The sequence below is a fragment of the Xenopus laevis genome, chromosome 5S, assembly GCF_017654675.1.
Source record: "Xenopus laevis strain J_2021 chromosome 5S, Xenopus_laevis_v10.1, whole genome shotgun sequence".
Taxonomy (NCBI): domain Eukaryota; kingdom Metazoa; phylum Chordata; class Amphibia; order Anura; family Pipidae; genus Xenopus; species Xenopus laevis.
In genome coordinates this window covers 125,404,376-125,413,862 of record NC_054380.1, presented here as the reverse complement: position 1 = coordinate 125,413,862, position 9,487 = coordinate 125,404,376, and positions in this window count along the sequence as shown.

The following is a 9,487-nucleotide window of genomic DNA, read 5'->3' as shown; positions in this document are numbered from 1 at the left end:
GGTAGGTTTTAGGTGGCGAAGTAGGTGATCGAAGTTTTTTTTAAAGAGACAGTACTTCGATGGTCGAATAGTCGAACGATTTTTAGTTAGAATTGTTTGATTCAAAGTCGTTGTCGAAGGTCGAAGTAGCTAATTCGATGGTCGAAGTAGCCAAAAAAATACTTCGGAATTCGAAGTATAAAATACTTCGTAATTCGAAGTATTTTTCCTTCTAATCCTTCACTCGAGCTAAGTACCCCCCTAAGTGTTACATGCTTTCAACCTCTCTAGACATACAGGTATGGGACCTGTTATCAAAAAAGACCTGTCACTAGAGCACCTAAAAAACAACTAAAACATACTTAAAAAATAATTTAAACATTAATTAAACCCAACAGGATTGTTTGCCTCCAATAAGGATTAAATTATATCACACCTGGGATCAAGTACAAGGTACTGTTTTATTAACACAGATAAAAAGGAAATCATTTTTAAACATTTGCATTATTGCATTATTTGATTTGAGATGGCCTTCGGGTAATTCTTAGCTTTCTGTAAAATTGGTTATACCTGTATTTTGTTTTGTTAAGTCAAATTTTATTATCAAAGGTATCTGTGAAAAGGGATGTCTGCCCAAAAACTGTTTTTTTGCATAAATAAAGAAAACAATTCGCAGTAACCTTTCAGGTTACTAATCATAAATCTATTGCAGTTGAAAACCGTAATGTTTTTGATTTTCCCTTTCTGTTCTCTGGGTGTTTTGGGTCTGTACTTTTTTTTAAGTACATTCATGAATTTGAGCCTCAGTGCACATAGGTACATGGCTGCAGCAACTGGATACAAGGGAGAATATATTATCTTATCTAGTAGCTAAGGAGAGATAGTGGTTGAAAAATGCAGGTTGGCCCAAAAATATCTGCTTCCGAGTTTTCAGACCAACCTCCTCTATGTGTGCCTGCATGCAAGTGGAAGCTGTGGAAAATGGAGGTAGGCAAGGAAGCGGATCTGCTTCTCTCAGCCTCCAAAAAAACTCAGACTGTGAGTAGTGTGTGCCTTCAGCCTTGGTTTTGGTTACACTATTGAGTTTTCCACCCCATATGCAGCAAGACCAGAGAACTAGGATCACATGAGACATTCATGAATATAGGATCTAGGGATTGCACTACAGTATCTATAAGGGTTGCCAGCAACTACAGCCTACTTGGACGTATAGTACCTACTATTAGCTCCAAACCAAGTCTCTTGTAAAGTGAACGTTTTACAAGGTTGAAATGACCCGCTCTGAGACATTGGGAGAAGCAGAAGACAGAAGAAAGTGGCAAAGAGAAAGAAGAGAATGTGGAAGGCTACACATTTTGCAGGAAGCAAAAGTTGGAGGTGCTCCTGTACATCAGTACTGATGTTCCAGGTAAGCCCAATGTGAATGACTGCCTGTAGGTAACTAGGGAACTAAAGGGAGATAGAGACATTTAAAGGTACAGGGATACTTTTGCCCATGCTTTGGACTTCTATGTTCACCTGTGACAATTAGGGGTATTGCAGCAGGGCTGCATTAATGTACCATAGGGCCCAGGGCATTGGGTCCCAAAAAACTTATGATGGCAGATGAACTTCTAAATAATAAGGCAGGCAATAAAGAAATACCATGTGCTTACTGATCTGCAGGTGTGTCACCCTGAACCAGCAGCCATTACAGAATATAAACCATAATGACACATTTAAACAAACTACCTACAAACTCCATCAAGGCTTGGGCTTGATGGAGTAGGGTGGAACCAAAACACTGGAAATCTGCTTACAAAAGCAAAAACGCTAATGTTCCCCACAGATTCTGGTTCGGTTTTGGACACTCTTCCAAATGGACATGTTTACACAGAACACCTCTTCCCCACAAACAAACTAAAACCACTCACACAATATGACACTCCCTGTCTCTGCTAGGATTTCTAACAAACAAGCTCAGACATGACCCCGACATGTAAGATATGAATGGCTGAAAGATTTGGGCAGACAAGGTAATATCTGGCATTTCTGAAAGGCCCTCTTCAGTGGGCCTGACCATTTAGTTGTATAGGGACCTTGGGATAGTTGATGGTTGCCCTGCCTAAAGCAGTATATCATCATTACTAAATGTCACGGAAAAGCTCAATTGTCTTTGATTTATAACACAAGAAAGGTACATGTGCTTCTCGTTGGCAGCACTGGGCTTGTGCGAGACAGCCAGAAGCTTTATCAGGTTGAGTCAGGATGAGATCATAATTACTGTACTTGGCAAACGAAGGACAGAGCAGAACTGACTGTACTACCTGAGGTGCTTACAATTGATGAAAAATGCACTGACAGAAGTGAGCTACCGTAGTGATCAAGATTAAAGTATTGGTTAAAAAAAGCAAATCTGTGTGTGTGTTATTTTCAAACAGACATAACCTCCTAAAGTAGGCTACCCCTATTTTACTGGATTTGCTGGCATTGGACAGTGTATAAAGGCGAGGGGACCGAAACAGTAGCTAAAAACATATACGCTAAAATAAAGAAAAATAAGTTTGCACATGTCAAAGGGATCTTTGTTACCCATGACAACCATCAGCACTGAACTTTTACTTGAATAATAGATCAAATTGGCTGTTACTGATTACAAGTCTAGGGCAAGTCTGTAGAGTGTCAGCAGTAATGTAATTAGAGCACCCGGGGCCCGGGTGAAGGTTGGGCAGCAGACCCCCCCTCTGAACGAAATTTTGGTGCCAGATTCCCCTCTGCGCAAGCATCTGGTGGGCCTTGAGGGTATGCGGCCCCTGGTGCAATCGCACCATCTGCACCCCCAGTAGTTCCGCCACTGAGTTTCAGTATTTTACTTTTCTGATCTTCCGGCTTTGCTTGTAACTACAAGCCATTGGTCTTAGCCATGTACCTGGGTATCTACGAGGTAGCAATGGGGGGGGGAGGCAGGGGAATTGGTTACTAATTTTCCCCAGTCCTGTGTGCAGGTCTGGACTGGGGTTCAAATTAGGCCCAGTCATTTCAAGTACACAGAGGTCCAAACACCAGCCACCAGCCCACAAAATAGTGACTGACAATGGCATCTCACAGCAGCCCCTCTGGCATTTGTCACTCTGGCACGTTGATTCTGTCTGGTCCTTTTTTTCTCTCCAGGCTGGTCCTGTTTGTCTAACCCAGGCTTTATTTTGTATCAAATCCATGGTATCTTTGAAATTCTTGTATAACTATGGCCTAGCAGTTAGCTCATTGGTTGAGAGTTTCTCCAAAGACCTAGGATAAATGTTGCAACAAAGACATTTTTGCAGATTTTGAAATACTTAAGTTTTTCCCAAATTTTACTTTTTGCCCATGGCACCGCACTCTTTGGGGGTTGATCTTTATCTTTTACTCCCCCTTTCATGAACTTGCAGTTAGCTTACTAGAGGCAGGCTACTCCCATGACCAGGTTTTCCAGGTATTTGGTAGCGGTATGTTAACCTCTTTCTATATTTCAACATATAGTCAACATTCTTATATTTTATCAGTGGTGTAACTATAAAGGAAGCAAGACCCCAACCATTGGTGGGTGGTCGGACAGAAGGAAAATAGGTTTGGGTTTTTTGTGGGGGGAGGCAGTGTCCTGTAGTTACGACACTGTATGTTGTTCACAATATCAGCTTTCCCCACTATTACACTTTATACTTGATTGTTACTCCCTTTGACCTTGCTGTTGCTCTTTCTCCATCATTGTCCTTTTTACCATGCTTGTCATCCCTTGTTGATCCCTTCTGTGATGGACCATGCAATATGGTATAGGGTAGCATAGTGTTAAAATGCTTTTCTGTTTAAAATGTCTCTTTGTAACTATATAATTTGTAGCCACATTCCAACAAAAGTGTAAGTCTTCATAGGAACTGAGGAGGTTGTGCATTATTCACTATGGTGCTGTAGGTTAACACAATACACTGAGCAATTTACAACCTTGAAAAGTCAACATTCATTAAAAAGGCAGTTAAACTGAACTAAGCAAATGTAAACAGAAAATACTTTTAAAGGGGTTACTTACCTTCCAACCCTTTTTTCAGCTTAGTGGTTTTCATTATTCACCAGAAATAAAGACTTAATGCAATTATATTTGTAACTGTTTTTCCAATATTGAAGTTTAAAGTTACATTTCTCGCCTTCTATGGGGTATATAAAGAGTGAAGTTAGAGATCACCACAGTCTGCTAGAGTGAAATACTGCCTCTCTCCATTAATTGCTATGGGATTTTTAAAGGCGTAAAGGCAAAAGTTCACCCTTTGATAAATACACCTTTAAAACTCCGTTAGAAATGAATGGAAAAAGGCGGTATTTCACTCTAGCAGATTGTGGTGATCTCTAACTTCACTCTTTAATAAATATACCCCTGTGTCTTTCTAAAGCAGCTTGTTGGGGAGGTCACTGACTCTGTAACTGTTCTAAATTACAGATTAATTGATACATTCTTTATCTTTGTCCCTGCTGAGCAGAATCCGTGTGCCTCATTAGATTTGATACAATAGTTTTTAATATTCCACAGATGCTGCTGAGAAATGTATCAACTAATGTAGCAAATTTTAACAGTTTAGAATCTGCTTCTGGCTCACTGAGCTGCCAAACAACAGAGACAGGAATATTATACTTTAAAAAAACAGTAAGTAAATCCACTATACGCTGAATTCTTTTTAAAAAAAAACAAACAATATTCTAAAATGTATGATTGCCTAATTAAATTTTGAAAAAGTACTTTTCTTTAAAAAAAAATGCACTTGATTTTTAAACATAGTAATACCTGCATGTGCAGGGGCGTGTAATCTAAAGTATATATCGAATTTTATTATTAGAGAAGAGAAACTGGGCTAGGTAGAGGATAAAGGGATAAGGATGACAATGCAGAAAGGGAAGAAAGGAGCATTAAGGAGAAGGTGACAATTATCAGCTGAATATGTGCTGTAATGAGCTGCTTATATAAGTTTATAACCTCTCTCACTAGGCCAAGTTATTATGGGAATGATGTGATTTGCTACTAGATTGCTCAATAGTCATCTTACCTTTCACTAGTAGCCAGGGAAAACACAACAGCCTTCAATGTAACATCAAGCCAAGTTTGCCAGATAAATAAGCATCCTACATAACACTTACAACATTGTGACGCAGAGAGGTTTCCATATTTGTTGAAATTTATCTTGTTTATTAAGTATAATACGGGTCGTTTTTTTTTTTTGTGGTCTTAAAGGAACACCAAAAAAGTGTTTTAAAGCAACTAAAATGTAATGTACTGTTGCCCCACATTGGTAAAAGTTATGTGTGTGCTTTAGAAAGACTACTATAGTTTATAGCTGCTTTGTAGCCATGGGGGCAGCCATTTGATGAAAAAGGAGAAAAGGCACAGGCTACTTATCAGATAACAGATAAGCTCTGTAAAGTAATACAGTAATATTCGGCAGAGTGCATATTTGTAACCTGAGCCTTGAATGACTGCCCCCATGGCTGCACAGTAGCTTGTTTATATAAACTATAATTGTGTTTATGAAACAAACACACCAATTTTAGTAGTGCAGGGAAACAGAACATTATATTTTAATTACTTTAATAGGCTTTAATTTTTTTGGTGTTCCTGTTCCTTTAACTACATTCTAATGATTGATTTCAAGATTGGCAAGATACGGTCAATGGAGATACTGTTCCATTTTTAATGAATCTACAATAAATACTACATTACATACCACTCTTTTTGTACTTTGCTGGTTATCCGCTCCTGAAGCTGAGAGTCTGGGACTGGTGCACCTGTTCCACGTGGTGAGTGATCAACATATTTTGTGTCCTGTGCCCCCCTTTTCTTGGTCGTTTAAGATATGGTCATGTCTTGACTGCAACCTGGTCCTACTTTAGAGTACCCAGGTACAACCCCGGGGTTGGACTGGGCTGGTGAGACACCGGATAAAAACCTGGTGGGCCTTAGCCTTTGTCAGCACCACCGACCCAGATCAGCACCTGTCTATGGCCTGCGCTTCCCCCACTCGTCCCTGATTATGGCTACAACTACAGGACAGGTAGGTGCGGTGGCCTAAGGGGGGTAGCAACTGAGGCAGGGGCCTTTAGGAGGGAGAAGGCCCAGATGGGAGGTGGGGTCCCTGTGGAGAAAGCCCTGGTGGGTTTTGTCTGCAGGGATGATTCTAATAAGGCCTGATAACATATTTTTGATGATGGACAGCATAAGACTGGGGTGCCGTGGGCCCAACAGGACTGCCACCTGCTTGCACCCCCCCCCCGCACATAATTTACATTTCTCTGCTGCAGCCGCGATCAGGGGAGGTCACGCGAAAGTAACATTTGTTTTTGGCAGGAAGCGGATCTGGGTTGCCAGGCCACACCGGGTTTTTTCCCAGTGTCCCACTGGCCCAGTCTGAGGTTGGTCGGGGTGACTCTAACCACCAGAAAATTAGGACCAAGAATACTTGTTTATAATAGTCCCATCTGTAACAAACTAAAAATGTATTTTAAGGTGAATGTCTACTTTTAAATTTGGCATGTATAAATTATTCATGCTGTGTGGCATATACAGGTATGTGAGGTCAGGTAGAGTGAAACAGCCCCAGAATACCCCTAAATGGATTGCAAATTAGCTGTACACCATACCTAGGGTATCTTCTTATCCAAAACTGGACAGGTGGCAACACTGGGATTCAATATCCTTTATTTGAATTGCTCTAAAAAGAGGACATTTCCCATACAAGTGATTGGGATCCCCAGGAGGAGATGACGGGCATTTTGAGATGGTTTTGAGATGGTTTGCAAAGCACCCCAGCTGAACTTATGCCACACCTGAACACTTTAAACTGCTTACCTGCCTGGGATTGTACATTCTATGGCACCAGTCGTCTGGGTTCTCCTGTGACATGTGGTGTGTTTCTAGTAATGTGACGTGTGTTTTTACTAAGATGAAAGGCCTACATCAGGGTTGTAAATTACCTTGAAGATTCAAGTGTTTTGACATCCATAATGCAGGCATTCTATCCTCCTCACAAGATCTGCACTGATAGGAGGGTTTCAGATTTACAAACATAGGTTCCAAATTGCAATCCACTTCCAAATGGCTAATAAGAAGTTAGAAAATGAAAGCAATGAATTGGCTTGTTGCTTAGGGGAGTTGCAGTCTAGCATCTTTGCCTGTATATAACCTCTATCTTCAGCCCAGTTTTATAACTGAAGTGTTGCCAGGTTTATTGTGAGGCAGATAATGTACAGAGAAGGTTCGTACTTTATAAATAATCAATAATTTACATGCCTTTCTCCATCTTAAGTTACCAAGTCGGGCCACTGCATATCAAGTGTAACACAGTGCATGAGTACAGAATGGAACAGGTATGTGTGTAGAAAATGAGGAATATTGTATTATAAATAATGGACCTTTTTACTAAAAAGGCCTAAGTGCGTAGAGCAAAACAATTGTACATGGTTTTCCCCCCACATTATAAACGTTTACCCCATAATGCTAGAATCTTTGCAGCAACTGCAATTTGCTTCAAGCAGCTGCAGTTGTGTGGTTGCATGTTCGATTTCATGTTGGTGATAACTCAATACAGTACAAATGTATTGTATTAATAAACAGTACACAGCACAACATTATGCAGCCTACAAGCTGCAGCTGTTGGGCATCGCTGGTATACAGTACAGCAAGATAATGTCATGGAATAGATTGTAACTGTCAGACTGTGTCTAGTAAGGCAAGGTGGTACGATATAGGAGCTGGAACTGTGGCATAATGTGTATAATAATGCAAGATGTTGTTATAACATGTTATCTAAGAGATGTCCACCATGCCACCAGAATGCTCAAGAGATTCAGGAAGTTGTAGTTCAGTAAAGGCTGGATAGCTGCAAGGTGGATAAAAATACCCCCACACATACAGTATTTAGACCAGAGTCATTAGTTAGCCCAGCCCTGTATCTGGCCATAATGCCGCTGTAACTCTGCCACTGAAATAAATGTGTTTGAAGATACAGTATCTATCTTATGATTGCCCAAGGCTAAATCTGGGTTTTTGCGCCATGGTTTCAACAATGTGCTGAACAGCACAGCATCCTTTACTATTTACAATACAGTATCAGCTCTCCATGATGATATTAGTGAGACTAGCTGTGTACTGCCATCTGTATTTTTAACTTTGATAGGCTGCTTATAAGTCTAAGGTTAGTGTTTATGAATATCCCCCAGTCTTTTTGACTTTCTAAAATAACAGTAGGTATAATACCCTTTGGGAAGGTATTGTAATTGTGAGATACAAGGTATAATAGGGAGAGATGGTGCATATAGTAGCAGTGGGATAATAGTCTCTGGGAAGGGACTGTGGCTGTGGCATAGCAGGTATAGAAGGGAGAGATGGTGCCTATAGTAACAGTGGGATAATAGTCTCTGGGAAGGGAGTGTGACTGTGGGATAGCAGGTATAGTAGGGAGAGATGGTGCCTATAGAAACAGTGGGATAATAGTCTCTGGGAAGGGAGTGTGACTGTGGGATAGCAGGTATAGTAGGGAGAGATGGTGCCTATAGTAACAGTGGGATAATAGTCTCTGGGAAGGGAGTATAACTGTGGGATAGCAGGTATAGTAGGGAGAGATGGTGTCTATAGTAACAGTGGGATAATAGTCTCTGGGAAGGGAGTGTGACTGTGGGATAGCAGGTATAGTAGGGAGAGATGGTGTCTATAGTAACAGTGGGATAATAGTCTCTGGGAAGGGAGTGTGACTGTGGGATAGCAGGTATAGTAGGGAGAGATGGTGCCTATAATAACAGTGGGATAATAGTCTCTGGGAAGGGAGTGTGACTGTGGGATAGCAGGTATAGTAGGGAGAGATGGTGCCTATAGTAACAGTGGGGATAATAATCTCTGGGAAGGGACTGTGGGATAGCAGGTATAGTAGGGAGAAATGGTGCCACTGCCTATAGTAACAATGGGGATAATAGTCTCTGGGAAGGGAGTGTAACTGTGGGATAGCAGGTATAGTAGGGAGAGATGGTGCCTATAGTAACAGTGGATAATAGTCTCTGGGAAGGGACTGTGACTGTGGGATAGCAGGTATAGTAGGGAGAGATGGTGCCTATAGTAACAGTGGATAATAGTCTCTGGGAAGGGAGTGTGACTGTGGGATAGCAGGTATAGTAGGGAGAGATGATGCCTATAGTAACAGTGGGATAATAGTCTCTGGGAAGGGATTGTGACTGTGGGATAGCAGGTATAGTAGGGAGAGATGGTGCCTATAGTAACAGTGGATAATAGTCTCTGGGAAGGGAGTGTGACTGTGGGATAGCAGGTATAGTAGGGAGAGATGATGCCTATAGTAACAGTGGGATAATAGTCTCTGGGAAGGGACTGTGACTGTGGGATAGCAGGTATAGTAGGGAGAGATGGTGCCTATAGTAACAGTGGATAATAGTCTCTGGGAAGGGAGTGTGACTGTGGGATAGCAGGTATAGTAGGGAGAGATGATGCCTATAGTAACAGTGGGAT